The following is a 20,520-nucleotide window of genomic DNA, read 5'->3' as shown; positions in this document are numbered from 1 at the left end:
TGAGGGAAGCAAGCCTAGAACTCGAATTCAAAGGGTTTGAACGTCAAAAGGTAATATCTTCACCCTCTAATTGATTCTATTATTGAATTAATGGTTATAGACTCTAGTTCATGAGATATTAGTTGATGGGTTTGATAGAAAAGCATGAAGCGTTATAGGCTTGGGTTGTTGATTGTTGATTATTGGTTAAGGGTGTTGATTACCTTATGGGCGATAAAGAATAATGTTGATTATAACCATTTGAGACTTTAGAATTTATCTAGGAGCAAGGGAATGAGTTATTGGGTGTAGAGACACCATTAATAAGGACTATGAAGCTTTATGTCACCAAAGGTTTGAGAAAATTCTTAAGTGACAAAACTATGAGCATTATTGCTAATATGGAATCCCATTGACTTGTACTGATATAGATTAAAGTAGAATGGGTTGGCGAATGTTGTATTACGCTCAAGAGCAGGAAGTTAAGGTATGTGAGCCTAACTTTCTATGTTTGGGAATTTTAATGATTCTCCCTACACTACGTTTCTTTTACCGCGTATCAATTGCTTCAGAAATATAGTTAAGCCTAGTTCCATGAATAGTTGTAGAACTTCTATTCTCTAGCTTCATAACTCGTTCATGACTTTCATTTCGAACATTGTGAGCTCGGTTCGTATTCAATATAGACTTGGGCTTGATGTCCCTAAGTCTCAGTATAGCCTACTCAGCATGTCATAAACAGTCGAACTTTTAGTGTTCATAACCAGTTCAAGAATACATGTCTCATTCTAGTCCTATTCAGTATTCCAATATTATGTGACTCAGTATGATTTAGTATTCCAGTATAATGTAACTCAGTGTGATCCAGTAATCCAGTATTATGTAACTCAGTGTGATCTAGTATTCCAGTATCGTGTAACTCAATGAGATTTAGTATTTCACTATCATATATTGCAGTATGATTCTCAGTTCCTGATTTGAAATCCCTGAATGTTGAACACTTGTATTTGGGCCTGAGCCCGGAGTTTATGCTTTATGCATCTTTGGGGCTGAGGCCGCAGTTTATGCTTTATGCATTTTGAACCTGAGGTCACAGTTATGTATACGTATACTTGGGCCCGAGGCCGCAGCTTGTGCACATATATATACTGGGCTCGAGGCCGCAGTTTAATACTCAGATAAACAGGTTGTTCATCATTCATAAGAGGGAGTATTCATAACCTTACTTCCTTTATTCAGTTCAGTTATTAGTTATCTTTTCAGTTATCAGTTCAGTTATCAATTATCAGTTTAGTTATCAGTTACCAGATATCTTTTCGGTTATCAGTTCAGTTACCAGTTCTCACTTCAGTTTCAGTTTCAATAGTTATCATTTCAGTTAATAGCTTAGTTTCATTTTTAGCATTTATAATTCTTTCTTTCAGTTGCTTTACATACCAGTAAAATTCAAACGTGTTGATGTCCCTTTTGCCTGGGGCCTGCATCTCACAATGCAGGTAATGATGTACAGGTCAACGATGCAGAGCGCTAGGACTCTCGCACCAGCTATTTGGTGATCCCCAGTTCTTTCGGGGCATTATCATTACTTTACAGCCTGTCAGTATTTACAGATAGTTAGTGTTTTCAGTACTTCAATAGAGGCTTCATAGACTAGAGTAACAGTTAGGCAGAGTCTCAAGTTTTTTTCATGTTAAGCTATATTTGCTACAAATACATTTCAGACATTGTATTAGCATTTCCGTACTTTGATTTATATCATCTAGACTTTCAGTATATCAGCATGTGTTAGTTTATCTTCCGCATTCAGTATGTTATGATACCACATGTTGATTCAGCCAGCCAGTTGGTTCGCTCGGTCACATGTAGTCAGGCACCGAGTGCCGTGTTACGTCCAGGCCCAGGTTCGGGGCGTGACAAAGCTTGGTATCAGAGCACTAGGTTCAAGAGTCCTAGGGAGTCTATGAAGCCGTGTCTAGTGGAGTTTCCTTTATATGTGTGTGCCGGCCACTCATATAAACAGTTAACTACCAAGACATCCAGGATTGTCTCATTTATTTCTAGTCTAGATCGTGCCATGAAGCTTAGAGCAATAGTTAACCTTCTCCTCCTATCGAATTCCAAACGTATTGGATGCCCAAGCGACGTGTGGGAGAAAACCTATGGTCCTAGAGAGGATAATTGCCCATTGGGGTATAATTATGGAGTACTGCTTGGTAAATATGAGACTTGAGAGGACGTTAAAAGTGGGATGCAACGGATAGTAGTACAGATTAAAGAATAACCTTATCAGAAAGTACAAAAGTAGTTATGATGTCTTATGGTTATCAGTTTACCTCAGTTACCAGTTATACAACCTTTCAGTTAGCTAGTTTATGGTTATTCAGGATGCCAGTTATCAGTTATTTAGTTACCAGATCTCCAATTTTCAGTGTATCAGAATTTTTGGTGACTTGTGAGTATACAGTGATGCATATGTGTTCTCAAACAAAATGTAAGTAACAGTGGTTATAGCTAAATCTTCGCATATTTTAGGTCCGGATTAAGACCCAAGAATTGCCGGATGGTGCAGTAAGTGATTTATCAGATAATAGTATACTCTGAGGGATAAGTTTGTGTATGGTAATCGTATGTGTTTTACCTCAGAGAATAATTTCTTTTAATTCTTGCAAATGGAGCCACATGCAGGATGATGATAGTTCAGATGTCAGACCCTAACATTCGTCACTATAGTTTGGACAGAAAAGAGCCTAAGGGTAAAATACCTAGGAGTCAGAAACGATTGTTATTATTAGAGATATATTTTTCGTAGAACTCATGCAAATGACTAGGAGATATGATGTATGCAATGAGAACCAAGAGCAGCCAATAGTGAATTTCAGGGAATGATTCTAAGTTGCTTAGATTTGTTCAAATCAAAACTAGAAGTACCACGTTAGTAAGCTACTATAAGAAGCAGCTATTGATGTAAGATAAAAGATATGGCAGTTCCCCCTTGGGTTATATGACTAAGTGATTACCGCGGATTTTTATAGTATGATATGATTTTGTATTATACAGTAAGTTTGGGGTTAGATATTCTAATTTTGTTTAAGACAGGTGAATTCCCTAAGTGTGATCTATGCACATAGTTTAGAAAAAACAAGATAGTATGCGACCATAGAATAGGGTCGGATGATGAGGGAAATTAGAAATAGCCTTGTGCTTCACTTTAGTTATTCAAAGCAGAACATGAACACATGACGCTAGCAGGTAGTTAGCAAAAGAATAGTTAGTATGTTTGAGTTGATACAGTGAATTAGCAAATTTCAGCAGAGCTACTACAGATACAATTTGATTTACTTAGCCAGGTTAACTCTAGTGAGTGGACGACAGTTTGAAATACCGAATGTATGTTAGAACCCAGAGAGTTTAAGTTATACCCAAAGTACAGTGATAGTGGAAAAAAAACAATCAGCTAGGCAGTGAGAGAGCAAGCTACAGAAGAATAGCCTTTAAGAGTTATCGAAAAGGGTTTTCTCCAGGATTGACAGTGTGAGCAGAGTTAAATTATTAAGATTGTGTATGATAGTTGTGAATATATTAGCTTTCTGTTGTTTGAATAATTTAGTTTTTCCTAGCTCATAAGTAAGTCGGAAGATGAGTCTTCATTGACGTAGAGTGCAAAGAATTGCAAAAAAAAATAAGGAAAGTTATTTGGATCCCAACAAAAAAAAAAAGAAGGATCCGCAAGTATAAGACCTTTGGTCTAAGGGGTGATATGAATATTTGTAGTAAGTCTAGTTACAGATTTGAAACCAGAATAGTTAGCATGGGATACGAAAAAGAAAATAGTTTGGTAATGAGGGAAAATTGTATAATTACCACAGGGATTATGTCTAGCATGTGTAAGAAACACAAAGTGAGTAGAATGATCACTGAGCTTAGTTATTGATGATAAAACGATCACAGAAAAGCTGTAAAATCATGCCTATTTTTGTGTTATGAGGGTAGTGCCATTGTACGAGACTCTAAAATTTAGAGTATATGTCAAAGGCTTAGCTCGCGAAAATTCTATAAGTGTTTTCAGGAAGTTCTTAAGAACAAAAAGTGTGGGAGAGCTATAACTCATGATTGAGGTATATAAGAGAACTCTATTAAAAGAAGTTCACCAGCCAAGATAGGAGTTCGACTTTGGACTCCGAAGATGACGTTGTCAAGAATATGACTTGTCCACCCTTAGTAGCAGAAGATAAGGAGAAACAATAAGATGATCCCTACATGTTGTAGTTGAAAGAGGAGATCCACAAGTATAAGATGATGGATTTTGAATAAGGGGGAGATGATTGTACTTTGAGGTACCAAGATAGATTGTGTGTTCCAGACGTAGATGGACTTAAAGAGGGAAGATCATGTTAGATGTCCATAATTCCAGGTATTCTTTCCATCCAGGTCCCCCAAATATGCATCATGACCAAGGAGATTTATTTGTTTAACGCCATGAAAAAAGAATGTCGCAAACTTTACGGCCAAGTGTCCGAATTATCAGTAAGTGAAAGTCGAGCAGCAGAAAGCCCAGTGTTTTACCACAGGATACACATATTTTGAATGGAGATGGTAAATACAGAATTTATAACAGGATTATCTTGCTCATTTTGAAAGCATGATTTTAATGGGTGAAGGTGTAGTTTTCCAATTAGATGGTTCGAAGTTTGGCAAAGCGTAGTTGTAAGGACCATTTTTGGTCAATCAGTCTATGATAAAGTTAAGTTGATTAAAGAGCGTTTGAAGACGACTCACAGTCGCCAAAAGTCCTATTCGAGTGTGCGAAATAGACACTTAGAGTTTCAAGTTGATGATTGGGTGTTTCTGAAAGTTTCGCCTATGAAAGGCGTTACAAGATTTAGGAAGAAAGAAAAGCTCGGTCCTAAATATATCACGTCGTATATGATCCTACAGATCGGTCAAATAGCTTATGAGTTGGAGTTGCCACCAGAATTAGCGGTGGTACAACTAGTATTTCACGTATCATGTTATAACATTCAAGTTTCCAGTACTCAGATACTCATGTCAGTTCAGTACTCAGATACTCATGTCAGTTCAGTACTCAGATACTCATGTCAGTTCAATACTCAAATACTCATATCAGTTTACTCAGATACTAATGTCAGCTCAATACTCAGCTACTCATGTTAGTCCAATACTTAGACATTCATGCCAGCTTAGTACTCAGATTACTCAAATATTCGTGCCAGTTTAATATTCATATATCCATGTTAGTTCAGTATTCATGTATCCATGGCAGATCAATATTCAGTCAATGCAGTAGTCATTCAGTTCAATATCGCAACAGTTTAGTAATTATGTATTCATTCAGTATAGTATACAAGTGTTAATGAAAGCTTATGTTTGCCCCAGACCCGTTTAAGTTCCGGAGTTGGCAGAAGTTACACTTAGGACAATCATTCGAGGACGAATGATCCCAAGGGGGAGATAACGTGACACCCCGCAAATTTGGCTTAGGTATGAATGAGTTAAAGTAGTAGTAAGGATATATTTTGAGCATGTGAAGTCCCATCGAGATGATTATGGGTGAAAATAGTTGTTTAAAAATAAAGATGGAAAGTGTGGTGCATAAGATTTGACAAAATCGACTAATTCTGCAGAAGGTCTGTATTCCATCAGTGTTTACTGAAAATGTGTAATGAATTTGGGGAAACTCAAAGCATGAAAGTTCTAGGCCTTTGAAATGGCTTTTCCAACGATATATTATGGAATGAGGAGTAGAGTCTGCCCCCAAACACTTAACATAATATATCTATTTTCTCACCTACCTCACGTCTCTAAATTTTGACTAAGTCCCAAATTTTTCAAAAACTTCGGCAGCATCTCCTTTGTAACTAGGCCTATCCACCTGCCAGAGAACCACCAAAACCATCCTAAAAACACATCCACAACTCGACAAAGCATCACAATGTATATATCGATAACACGAACCTTACCTTTCCAAGCTCCACATTATCATAATGACACCGGAACATGGACTGCACATTTTAAATCACAACACCTATAAGGTACCTTTCAAATCGAAACTAATTGTTACACAATCAAGCAAAATTTTTTTCTTTCCACGACACTTTCGGCCTTCAAGGTGGCCTCCTCGACTTACAGGCTTTACCTCATAGTTGCATAGCCGACAATTAGGAAACTCAAGCCTCATAGTTCTTGTCCGACAATCAAGCTTGGCAAAACACGAATAAAGCCAATACATTCCCGTTGTTACATCAAAATCGACCATCCCCAATTCAACAAGATCGGCCATGGTATCCCTACCACGTACCGTGACGACACAACCTCTATAAACTCGAGCAGCCGTAATAGACTCACCAATCGAAGTAGACACCGAAAATGGCTCATGAAGCTGATCCGGTTCTAACCCAAATTCCATAGCAACAAAGGGGGTGATATAGGACAAGCTAGAACCGGGGTCAATTAGTGCACACACATCATGAGATTGGACAGTCAGAATACCTGTAACAACATCTCGAGAAGCCTTTGCAGTCTGGCGACGACTCATAGCATAGAACAGGTTGGGTCCTCCTAAACTCTATGCACCACTCCTGCTGCACCACGCCCCGCGAGTGCTGGGGTACCTCGAGTTGGAGAGGGGGCTTAAGATGTAGCAGCTGCTGGGCTGGCTGGCTGTGCTGTGCCCCTACCTGCTCCATGGAAGGACACACGTCAATGCCTCTGAATATGACCCATCATCCCACATCCATAACATACGGGCAACTCCATGTAGCAAATCCCCGAGTGTATCTTCCCGCACCTGGGGCACAAGGACATCTGCTGCTGCTACGACCTCTCTCCTGACCGACCCCGTTGGTGGGATCCCCTGTCGCCCTGACTGAGCCTGAAACGACTCCATTGCTGCTGCTGGCTGGGCCCTAAATGCGGTGCACTTGCCGAAGACTGTGCAACAGACTAGGACAGCCCTGATGATCCTCCCGGGAGAGCTGATCTTCCCCCAACTAGTGACTCACCCATGTTGCCCGCAGACCGGGTCTTTCTGTTACCCCCTCTCTCCATTCTGTTCTTCAGTTAGCAGTTTTGTGTGGCCTAAGCAAATGCTTCCATCTTCCCATAATTCATGTCAGAATTCAAGGCAGCTGTAGAAGCCTCATTAATAGTTAAAGGATTAAGGCCCTGAACAAACCGGCGCACCTTAGCCTCCATTGTGGGCAACATGTGAATAGCATATTTGGACAAGCGGGCAAACTCCATATGGTACTCCCATACACTTCTACTACCTTGCTTCAGATTCTCAAACTCTGTTGCACGGGCTGCCCTTGTCTCGGCAGGCAGGAAATGATCTATAAATGCATCGGCAAACTCGCTCCACCTCGCTGGAGAGCTCCCCTCCTCACGGGAATCTTCCCACAGCTCAAAGCACGAATAGGCCGCACTTTTCAGACGGTAGGCAGCTAACTCTACTCCCTCTGTCTTAGTTGCACGCATAACCCTGAGGGTCTTGTGCATCTCATCAATAAAATCCAGAGGGTCTTCTTCTTGATTGGCACCCGTAAACACTGGAGGGCCTAACTGAACAAATCTGTTCACCCTGGAACTGGTGGAATCCCCTTGCTAGCTAGAAGAACTGGGTGCGGCATTTGACCTTTGGGCCTGAGAGACCACTAGTTGAGTCAACATCTGAATAGCTCCCCTAAGATCCCCATCAGAAATACCAGAACCAGAAGCTGGGGCTGGAGGCGGAACAATAGTATTAATGGGAGGGATAGTGGTACCCCCCGTAGATGCAGGAACTGAGGTTGTCTGCTCCGGAATAGAAGAATCAGGCAGGGTGATAGCAGGGAAATTATCCTTACCTGCAATATCAATTAGTGAATTATCGGCCACTCCTGGGGTGGCACTGGCTCCTTGGCCAATTCTGGCTTTCTTCTTAGGTGCCAGGCACTGATAAAATTGAAGGAATGCACTAGTTAGAGGAGGAATAGTTTCACAATTGCCACACGATCCAGAATATCAAAGAATGGTGTTATTCATAATGCTCAAGTAGCCTCCAACTTATAGATGTGGTCGACTTCACACCGATAAGAAGGACTCTACTAGACATGGCTCCGAGACGTCCTAGGACAGTTTAAGACCTTAGGCTCTGATACCAAGTTTGTCACACCCCAAACTCGGGAGGCGCGACCGGCGGTCAATCGAGGGAACCCAATTGCAAAATCGAACATTCAACATTGATTGTTCATTTTTATATCAAAATTCTTAAATCATGGCTAAGTTTCCAAGATTTCATACACTCATAGTTTAGACGAACTAGAGAATAGAGTTATAACACAGTTCATTAACCCATCCAACACCCATACATAGCCCACAAAACGTCTATGGAGCCTCTATGCATACAAAAGACAAATTATGACAAAGCCGGCAACAAGGCCCCGGCTATACGTCAAAAGTGGAAGTCTACAACAAAAGATGTACAACACAACCCCTTGAAGGAAAAAGGGTCTCACCAAGACTTCGAGAGGAGGACACTCCGCTACGCACGATCGGCACTGTCCGCCATAGAGCCACCTACATTCATTTAAAAATGTAGCGCCCCCGGCAAAAGGGACGTTAGTACCATGGAATAGTACTAGTATGTATAACTAACACCATCTAGTTAGAAAGAACTTTCATACAAGAATAAGGAAATCACAAGTATAACTCAACACTTTAAATGATCACCACATTATAAAATGAAAGAATCATACAATTTTCATATCATTTTTCCATAGCTTTTAGTTTGGGGAATTTCACACTATTCATCATTGTTCACAATACCACCGCTATCTTGAGCGGAGTCCGATCTCGACCCTATCGGCTAGGTTGCCTCATTTGAGACTTATACTTCAAGCACAATCTCATTTTCCCTTTTTCCGCAATTCATTCACAATACCACCGCTATCTTGAGCGGAGTCCGATCTCGGCCCGATCGGCTAGGCCGCCTTACCAAGGCGTTGTTTCCTTCTCATTACTCATCTCGTTTCAATCTTTGTTTCACATATATTATTTCATAGGCACTTGGGACCACAACTATCACATTATTTCTGGCACTAGGGCACATTTCGCATCATTCCCAATTTCAATGTTAGCTTTGCAATTTAGGACAATAGGTGCACACAAGAGTAATTTAAAATTAAAGCATAGATAAGACTTCATAGATGGCACAACATGTTCCGCTTCAATCTCAATTTAAGGTCTAAGAGTTTCAATACATGATTCACATTCCTTGCACCTTTTCAAGTTATCAAGAATAGCACATTGATCATATAGAGACACATCTTTCACGCATATAAGGTTTCAACCCCAAATTCATGTGAAACGATGATTAATACAACAATTCAGCTTTAATCTTGCCGTATTTACATGTATGCGATAAAAATCAGAAGACTTGATTTTCGCAATCAAGACAATTTTGGAAGCCCTTCTCGAGACCCCGAGGATGGGAGACAACGATCGAGTTCTCAGCCACAGGGCTCGTCGCGGTCCAAATCAAAGAAAGCAGGGCCCGAGGTCAGGGTGAGAGGAGATGCTTCCGAAGCACATGGCAACACTTGACAGTGCCAGTCTATCTGTAGCCTACTGAGATGACGTGCAATAGGCCGTCCCATCTTTCCACTCTTGTAAATAATATATGCATATTTTATCGAGTCCCCTTGCCTATATAAGGGGGACGCACCCCTCCTTGTAAGGGACTGCTATTGCTCCACTTCTCCAATAAGCAATAATATCAATCTCTCTCTCTTTCTTCTAAGTTAATTGTGTTCTTCGACCCCGAGGTCGCATTAGCATTTTATTGTCCTTCATTTGTTCTTCGTCATTTAGCTCAAGATTGATGGTATAACGCTTTGTATACACATACTTATCTGTTATCCTCTTCCCGACTACCCTCGATAAGATTACCTCAGACAGGCCCGAGGTAGGCTCGAGGCCTGGCCCCGAGGTATCTACTAGGAATAACCCCGGGAACGCCCCCTTACTGGTTCGATTGTTGTCTTGGCTAGGTTGGTCTTTACTGTCTTACTCCGTATTTAACATTAATGACCCTTCCAAACTAGCTCGGGAATATATCACGTACTTTTAGAATCCCATTTATAAATTTAATTGTTGTTACCATTTTCACACTAAAAAGTTTGGCGCCCACCGTGGGGCTAAAAATAATAATGATTATTTTCTTGCTAGTTTTGTCACTTAAACTCACGATATCTCTCACACTCTTTCTTGCCCAGGAGCTTTCGATTTCAGGTTAATGGTCTGCTCAATAAGGGAAATCGAGGACGATAACCCCAAAAATCGCAAGGAAAACAATGTGCGCATCCTAACGGCTGGCACGACACCGCGAGACCCTGATAACGCATCTAGATTGGTCGAGCGGATATGGATTTGTACGCTGCACATTGGGGTAACGAAGTCTTGCACTTCGATGGTGGTACGCAACACGCTAACCGACAGGAAACCCGAAAAATCCCAGCCCCGGCAGAACGGGAAGTTGATCTTCGTGTTATTTTTGAAATGTTGCAGGAACAACGTTTGGCTATCTGTCAGCTACAGAGCCACCCGGAGACTCTTGGCGCGGTAGCACCCAAAATATCTACTCGCTCCGAGCTAGTATCCAAGGTACCGGTCAATGACAAACCAATGACATATCCTGTAGCGGTGAGGATGCTAGAGGACATTATCGAAAAGATCGACTCACGATCGCGGAGACTCCTACAGCAACCGTCTGCAGAAGATACGATCCCGGGACTTATTTCGCGGAAGTCAGAAACAACAAAATTCCATGGACAGGACCCCAAGTTCTCACAGGTACATCACCACTCACGCACGCCCGTTCAGAAACGACGACCCCCAAAATGGAGAACTCGTGCCCGTCCTGATGAAGGGATTCGAAGAAATTCCCTCGGAATAAACAACAACGCAACACCATTGTTCGACATCTAATCTTGGGGACCCGCTCATCGTACTAACACGATCCGTGAAAGTTCACGCCAACGCCATCAAAATAATGCCAAAAGCGCTCAATGCACCGAAGGCTGAGAGAAGAAGAAGAAATAAAATATAGCGGGAAGCTGCGCCCCACTATCCGACAAGACAAACGAGACCACTCCCGGTCACGAATAGTAGGGTGGTACGGGCCTTCGCCCAAAACCCAAACAAAGCATACCCGGCAGCTTCAGAGCAATTCGAGCGAAGCTTAGTCAAATATCCGGTCGAGGCTTGGTCATATACCAGCAACCAACGTCGGACCCAAGTCGGAGCCGCGGATAACCCTCAAGAAACCCTCACTGGACCGGCATATCCAGGCAGATCCCCAACAGAGAAGGCGACACTGAACGAACGAAGCCATCATCCACATGGCACGAACAGAAAAAACAATCCGAGGAACAACGCCTTTCGCAACAACAAGGCGGTAGCCCGAAGACGACACCTTCGAGGAACCTCCAATGATACCAAATTCAACAAGACGCAACCGGCAAGAAAACCTCGCCGGATAGAGCTCGACTTCAACGTTGCAGTTCCAAGCATATTGGTCACCATAAGTGAAGCCGGGAATTCCGGGTGGCTCGGACCTATTCGACCAAAACACCTCCAAGGAAACCGTGGCCCACCACGAGAGTCACGAAGTGCTCGGAGTTATAGACCTAAGAGAGCAGCAACTACACCATCCAGCAAAGGTGATCATAAAGAATCGCCAAGCAAGCGAACCCGGATCCAGCTCAACGGACAAGGGGAAATCGAACAAAGCAGAGCCGACAAGTTGCGGCATATCGTCACAACCGCAAAAGGATGGAGGTACCCTGCTAAGATCCGTAAAGCATAGAGTGCAAGTGCCCGTCGCCAGAAAGGGACGATCTCGGGGAATACTCCCCAAGGGCACCCTCTCGCTCGAGGAAAAAGACGCTGAGACTCCACCTCGGCATCACATTAACGTTTTGGTAATCCCTCCTTTTGTTCGAGCTTATTTTCAAATAAAACATACATTAATGATTACAGGTGTGTCAGCCAAAGTTGTACCGACAATGTAGGGCCTAAGCCAATAAGACAATCCGGACCAATGTCGCCCTTATGCCGGACCGCTAATATGTCCCCAATAGCAGTTGCCGCAACATCCAAATCGCTCCCCCTGCGCGGCCCGCCCAAGCTCGGGCTAATACGTCGGGTGACGCAGGATGCAGACACTTTGTACAAACAATGGCGAATACGTCACCCGGGACGCAATTCCGGCCCTACTCTACCAAGGGTGTGAAACTCCATGACAGACGCGGAGCCAAAGCATCTGGCTACAAGCGACAGAATGAGATTCCTCGCCTTACACCCATGACCATTTTTACCCTCAAATGAGGTCAAAGGGTAAGAGCACTCGCGTCTTCGGCCCGGCCTGGACGGACGAGGAATACGGCTGCCGAGGGGCATGCTCCCGGTAACGCAGCATCCTTTTATCATTTCCTTTTTTCCTTTCTTGTTGCTAATCTGTACCCAGGCTAGCAGCCAAGGCACTCAGTAGTTCCGGATCCCGGTCGAGGATCCGCGGCCGCCATGGGGCCGTCGGGCATTCTTTCCTTGATCGGGTTTCTATCATGAAGAGGGTTCCGCCAACAAGATTATCAGCAGAACTGCACGATCTCTCGCTCTATTTTCGAATATGGAACCATACAAGCATATCGGATAATCAGGAGAGTCACATCCATGTAGACCAAACTCACGGAAACAGAACAACATCTATTTACAACTTATATTTTTGCCAAGAAATAAAGAATATTTTCCAAGCCTTCGATGCCTCGAAGAGAAATATATTGGCTAATCCTCAGCAAAAAACCTCTACAACATATACGTCCCAAAACGCTCGAAGACTTAATCAATTCGGCACCCTCGCAACCCCAGGGTTTGGGTTTCGGGCTCACAAAGCCCTCGCAATATGACCCCAAGACTACAAAAGGCGGTATTTAGGCCTAGAATGATCCGATATATTCGGAGACTCACCATGAGCAATTCAAAAACTTGATGTCTTCAAGCGAACTCGATGACTCGGAGACTGTCGCCAATTGCCACGGACTGGAAAATCCGAAATTGTAAGACCCTAACGGGCAGCCTCGGCAAAATTAGATGTATTCTCCATAAACTGTAAGACCTCAACAGGCATGACAAACTGTAAGTCCTCAACACGCATGGCAATCTGTAAGACCTCAACAGGCATGGCAAACTGTAAGACCTCAACAGGCATGATAAAATTGTAAGACCTCAACAGGCATGAAAATCCCGATATTTGGGCTATAAGTCGAATTTGTAAGAATCCCTAAAGGGCATACACTCGACGTAGACGCCTAAATTATCACTAAGGGATCAAAAATGGCTACGGCCAAACGCATACGACTACGGTCGAAACGGCTGACACAGCCCATATAACGCGACTCGGGGACGCCCGACTGTTGATAAAAAATCCTCCGAATCTACTTCAGAAAGTACCGGTTAAACACAGGCTTCCTCAACAGGCAAAAATCGAGTCCCGACCACGTCGGCTCTAAAATCGCAGAAGCGTCGGTCTACTCGACCTATGGGCTATGAACCTTCCGAGGTGCTCAAAACATCGCCGACTACGACTTGAAATAGAGGTTCTTTTAGAACCGACGACGGGTCAGGCAAAGTAATCAATAAGACCTTAACGAGAGGAAACAAAGCCTAAAAAAAGCCTCCGGGCCTCACATCAAATAGCGTAAGTGCCATTGTCGCCGGCTAAGTAAAACCACCGGGCCTCACACCTCTCTACGACCATCAGCTTAAAAATTGTCAACTTGAGGATTAAAGTGAGCTCAAATCATAACCTGATTCGGAGACCGAATCCAAAATAGTTAAACTAAGCAAAGCCTCCGGGCCTCAAATCAAAAGGGTCCCTGCGACCAAATAGCGTAAGTGCCGTTGTCGCCAGCTAAGCGAGCCTCCGGGCCTCTTATCGAAAGGTCTCTACGACCAAACAACGTAAGTACCACTATCGCCGGATAAGCATGCCTCTAGGCCTCATATTGAAAGGTCCCAATTGCCAAGCAATGCGAAAGGTCACCATCGCTGGCCAAAAACTCAGATGATATTTAAGGGTCGACTACAGCTCGAATCGCAATGCGGCTCGGAGTCCGAACCCGAAAAATCGCAAAACGCCCCAAGGCAGAGATTGAAAGTCATTATCACCAGCCCGAACGGGCTTGAGGGTAAAATAAGCCCGAGTCAGGATCCCGACTCGGAGACTGAACCCGAGGGAAATTCAATCATCATACGCCTAAAAGAACGGCCCAGACGATGCTATCAACGGTCACGACAAATCCCCAGGCCACGCGCCCGCATAAAAATGCTTCGGTCAAGGAGCACATAGGGTCATCACCCTTCGCCCACAAAGGCGGGAAAAAGTCGAAAGGCTAATCAGGGTTCAAGCCATAGCACAGCCTAGGGACTGATCCCATAAACCAATCCACACGATCAAGAGCAACGATAGAAAAAAGGTACAAAAAGAATGACACTTTGAAATTCTCCTTACATTACATACGACAAAAGCATTCTCCACCTACAGGCACGCTCCGCGCGCGCCGGAGACCAAGCTACAAAATAGTAGGAGCTATATTTTGTGCCAAGAGGCTAAAACCCGTCAAGATCGCCCTCTGCAACGCCCACGAGGAGTGACCGAGCATCGCGCTCGTCTGCCCTTGCTTGAGCCAAATCCTCCGAGAGGATAAAGCCTCTCACTCCGACTTCCTCGAACACTTCTCTCTGGGATCGGCGGCGAACATATTCCTCGATCCTCTTCTCACGATCAATGGCTTGCCTCAACTCGGATTGGGCATCAGCAGCCTCCTTTATGAAAGTCGCCATCTCATGATCCGCCCTGGTTCGGCTCAGCGCGGCTTCTGCCCGCGCGTCAACTATCTCGCCCCTCACCTTCGAGAGGTCACACTCCAGTTTCTCGATCATATTCGCTTAAACCTTGGCTTTACTTCGGGATAAGTTGAGCTGGGCCTCGAAGGTAGGAATCTTGGCTGAAGCGCTCACCTCCTCCAAGGCTTGAGCCTGCACTTGGCCTTTTAGTTCCTCGCAAGCTGCCCTGACACGGTTCACCATACCCTTGAGGTACTCCAAGGTCTCTGTCTTCTTTTGCAGCTAACACGACAAGAAGAAGTTAGATTTAAAAATTAAAACGAGAGAAGAACGCACTGCAGGAAATTACCTGCTCCATCAAATAGCTCTCATAGTTCGAGCTCCGATACGCCTCATATCGCCAATGCTGCAACTCAACTTCTTTCTCCTTGCAAAGAAGCCTAAGGGATTCCACCTCATCCCGAACCCTCTGGAACTTGGCCTTTTGACGAAGCAGCTCGCACTTGAGCCTATCACAAGCCAGCGCAAGAAAGATTCAATAAGGGGAGGAAGACGCGGGGTATGAGAGAATTATACACGAACTCACCGCAAAGTGAAGATGGCAAGTCTTCTCCAAATCCGAACACACTCTTGATAATACCGCTCCCGCAACCCGGAAGAACCGGCTCCGGACATAACATGCTCATTCGAGGGAGCCGCTCGCCGAGAAATAGGTACCCCGGGGACAGCCAACTCGGGTGATGCCCCGTCCTCAGAAATACGAACCCGACCAGCGCCGCTAGAAGCTCCTTCGCATGGTGGGTCTCGGACCCTCTTGCTGCTGTCGTCTCTCGGCTCGGAAGCTAACGATTCCATCTCTTCTCCGGGAAAATGCTGCCTCGCCCCGAGGAACCGCCCTATAGCTGCAAAAACAGCGCGTCAAGCGTAGATGAGATGGGAAAATACCGCCTCAGGAACATATCGATAAAGAAGCAAACATACGCACATACCTTGATGATCCACTCCCCACCTGATGCGAGATGTAGCTCGCCACTAGCGTTCATCGCAAGGCGAATGGGTCACCAGCCTCCGAACCCAGCCGGGCAAATCGTGAACTTGGCCCGGTGCCCATGAGGTTGCTGCAACAAAGGGCATAATACTGGTTACTTGGCCGATTTTGTCACGCCCCAAATTCGAGGGACATGACCGGCGCCCGACCGGGTAGCCCCAGCCAAGAGAACCTAGATGCCTTTCCTAACCCACATGTTACCCCATGTTTTCCTTACTCAATTATTCCAAGAATTTGCCAAATTATTAATTAAGAACACTTTTTAATTTACAACACACCTACATACTTACATAATAATAATGAAATCACCAACTCGTTACCAATGTATGAAAGCACGGATCTACACAAGTTTCTAACCCACATCCACTGTCTACGGAGCCTCTAATAGTACAACAGGATAATACAATATTTGCCGGTGACAAGGCTCCGGCTATACCTTACAAAAAATCAAATAAAACTCCGGAAACAATGTGGCCTGAACCACATAGGGCCCCGAGAGGAAAGGGGATCACCAAAAAGCTGATGGATGACGAAGGGGAGCTACGATCGGTGGACTGGAGTACCTGCTACGGATCCACCTACAAGCATAACACGAATGTAGCTCCCCCGACAAAAGGGACGTCAGTACATTTGAATTGTACTAGTATGTATAACAAACTTTACCCTGAGTAACTTCAAACCATACACAAATAATAAACAATAGAGGGAAACAACAATTGAATACACACAAGGAAAAACAGTCAAGGCAAACAAGTTGACAATCTCTCCTTTTCCCCATCATCATTTCCGCATTTTCAATTTCAAAATGTTCTCATGTTTCATTTCAATAGTGATATCGATCACTTTCCATCCTAATTACCTCGGCCACCCTTATTACCTCGACCACCCTTATCACCATAACCCACACCTTATTACTTCGTGTTGCGGCGCGCAACCCGATCCCACCGAGCAATCACAATTCACAAACAATAGCACAACAACAACAATTTACAAGGAGATCAACAACAAGTTTCAGGAACAACAACAACAAATCCCAATAACAACAGCAACACATCTCAAAGAACAACAACACAACTCACACAGTGTTTATGTGACTATCAATGCCATTTCCATGTTTTTTAACCGCCCGTTGTACCATTTAAATCACAACAATAATTTTCCACAACTAGCCACAAAGGATGTTACCAGAGTTATTTCAATATCACCAATTTCGATTCCTTTCCATCATTTATTCCACAGTTCTTACCACATAACACATTCGCAATTACAACTTGGTTTATTGCCATTTACTTGCACAACTATATCGGACGTCTTAACCAACAACGTTTAAGGCACACATTGACATGAATTCACAAATGGATTACACAAGAAAACAGATACTACTCACAAGAGTTTAACTTCACAACTAATCCATGAAGATATCACATACCAAGTATTTGGACACCAAGCATGGCGGTTTTACAAAGGTTAAAGTTAGCCATACATACCTGGAGTTGAATCCCTTTTTAATTTCTACTTCCAATTCACCTAAAATCTAGCAACGACAATATAGTGCACAAATTAATACACATAGCTTAGAATTTCAAGGTTCAAAATCACTACCCGAACATATTTCACTTTTTAACCCCTCTTTATACCATCTTTTACTCCTACCCAATTACTCTCACTAGGTTTTAGGTTATAGAAAGACATGCATGTATGAGTTCAACCACTATTTTCAAAACCCAAAGCATGAGACTCCCCCCCCCCCTTAGATTAAACCAGAAATTCAGTGAAAAGGGCTAGGGATGTTACCTGCAAGAAAAGGGGGATGAAGATAAGCTTGAAATTTCCCGGCCTGGATGGTTTTGAAGAATCAAATTTGGAGAAGATGACTTTCTCTCTCAAGACTCTCTCTTCCTCTCTCTTATTTTGTGCAGAAGATCATTAAAAATGAGGGGCTGGGGGTGTTTTATTAAAACGGGGGGTCGGGTAAAACATTTAGAAAATAGAAGCCCGAGCAAGATCTGCGGTCGCATTCTNATCACCACAACCCACACCTTATTTCTTCTTGTTGCGGCGCGCAACCCGATCCCACCGAACAATCACAATTCACAAACAACACAACAACAACAACAATTCACAAAGGACAACAACAACAATCCTCAAGAAACAACGACAACAATTTACATAAACTTCCATAGCCATCAATACCATTTCCATGTATTTCACTACTCATATGCATTGATAGGTCACGACGATAATTTCCCACGACAAACCACATATGTTACTACCACGGTTATTCCGAGCACATCAATTCCCATTTCCTTCCATTACTTGTTTCACAGTTCTTACCACATAGCACATTTACAATCGCAAACTTGGTTTATTTCTGATTACTTGCATCAATATAGCGAAGGCACAACCACAATCACTCAACCATACCAATCACAGGAATTTCACAAACAAATCACGTAGAAATCACATACCAAGCACTCAAACACCCAAACAAGGCGATTTTACAAGTCCAAAGTTAGCCATACATACCTGGAGCCGAATTCCCTTTTAACTTCTATTTTCAATTCACCAAATGGTCTAGCAACGTCAATCTAGTGCACAAGTTAACGCGTATGACTTAGAAAAGAAGTTCACAATTTCTACTCAAACTTATTTAGGTTACCAACCCATCTTTGTACCATCTTTTACTCCTACCCAATTACTCTTACTAGGTTTTAGGTTATAGAATGACATGCATGTATGAGTTCAACCACTATTTTCAAAACCAATGCATGAGACTCCCCCCCCCCAGTTTAAACTAGAAATTTAGTGAAAAGGGCTAGGGATGTTACCTGCAAGAAAAGGGGGATGAAGATAAGCTTGAAATTTCCCGGCCTGGATGGTTTTGAAGAATCAAATTTGGAGAAGATGACTTTCTCTCTCAAGACTCTCTCTTCCTCTCTCTTATTTTGTGCAGCAGGTCATTAAAAATGAGGGGCTGGGGGTGTTTTATTAAAACGGGGGGTCGGGTAAAACATTTAGAAAATAGAAGCCCGAGCAAGATCTGCGGTCGCATTCTGCGATCGCAGAACTGAAATGCGGTCCGCAGATTGGACTGCAGAATTGCCCCCAAAACTCTGAGGAGTCTGTTCGGGTCTGCGATAGGAATGCGGTCCGCATTCCTGTTATGTGGTCGCATTGTGCACCGCAGAACTGACCTTCACAAATCCTTGAGGAACTTATGCGACGATTATGCGGTCCGCATATTGGTTATGCGATCGCATAATAGACCGCATTTTCAACATTAATTTTGACAACTCTTCTGTTCCACTCTGCGGTAGAAATGCGGTCCGCATATCAATTATGCGGTCGCATTTTGGACCGCATCTTGACCTCAAGTTTAACCAAACCACAACTTCACTATGCGGTAGGAATGCGGTCCGCATACCAGATCTGCGACCGCATTCTTGACCGCATAATGGCATTTTTCTGGGAAAATTGATTCTTTTGAGCCAATTTTTTTTTACGGGGCCTCACATCCTCCCCCACTTAAAATCATTCGTCCCCGAATGAGGACCTATTTCATACTTTCCAGTATTTCAAAGGCCAGTTGGTTTTGAAAACATGTTACCCAGATTCCTATACTTTTCACTATTTCCCATATTCTTAGCAAAAATTTTGCCAGAGTTTCTTTTGTAATTTGGACATCTCTACCTGACAGAGGACCCCGAAACACAAATTCCAAACACCATAATAGAATTACAACCATCCCTACAACTGTCGTACAATTTCCTACCTTAACAATTGCACACATTTGATCACTTGATACGTTTTGCTTATGAATCAGTTATTCAATGAGTTTCGCATAATTTAGCCATTTCAACAAATTACAAGCATACAAGTAATTCATTACCAACTTATACAACCATTAATTGATTACTTAACAAAAGAGTCTTTATAAGGCTTTCATTTACCAAAGAAATGTTCGCATGACTCGAACCAATCCCTACACCTATAAGTCTTGCACAACTAGAGGGACTTCACTAGCATTTAGGAAGGAATCAACTTGGACACAATGGTAGTTGTTTTAGAGGTAGAAAGGTCACATAATTTCTTCTAGACTTGATAAAATAGATGGGGATATTTCTCTTTCATCTCTTTCTCCGCTTCCCACGTAGCTTCCTCAACTTGTTGACTTCGCCACAACACCTTAACTGAGGCAACTTCCTTATTTCTCAATTTACGGACTTGTCTATCAAGAATGGCAACCGGAACTTCTTCATACGATAGCTCTTCATTAACCTCGATAGCCTCGACTGGCACGATGGTGGATGGGTCTCCAACCACTTTCTTCAACATGGACACATGGAACACCGGATGCACCAATGACATTTTGGGAGGCAATTCCAACCTATAGGCCACCTGCTCTACCCTTTGAACGATCCGGTACGGCCCGACGTACCTAGGATTCAACTTACCTTTCTTCCCGAATCGCATGACTCCCTTCATAGGAGATACCCTCAAGAACACCCAATCATCAACTTGAAATTCCAATTCCCTTCGACGAACGTCCGCATAGGATTTCTGGCGACTCTGAGCAGTTTTCATCCTTTCCT

The sequence above is a fragment of the Nicotiana attenuata genome, unplaced genomic scaffold (assembly GCF_001879085.1).
Source record: "Nicotiana attenuata strain UT unplaced genomic scaffold, NIATTr2, whole genome shotgun sequence".
Taxonomy (NCBI): Eukaryota; Viridiplantae; Streptophyta; class Magnoliopsida; order Solanales; family Solanaceae; genus Nicotiana; species Nicotiana attenuata.
The sequence above is the reverse complement of the archived record's forward strand: the minus strand, read 5'-3'. Positions refer to the sequence as shown.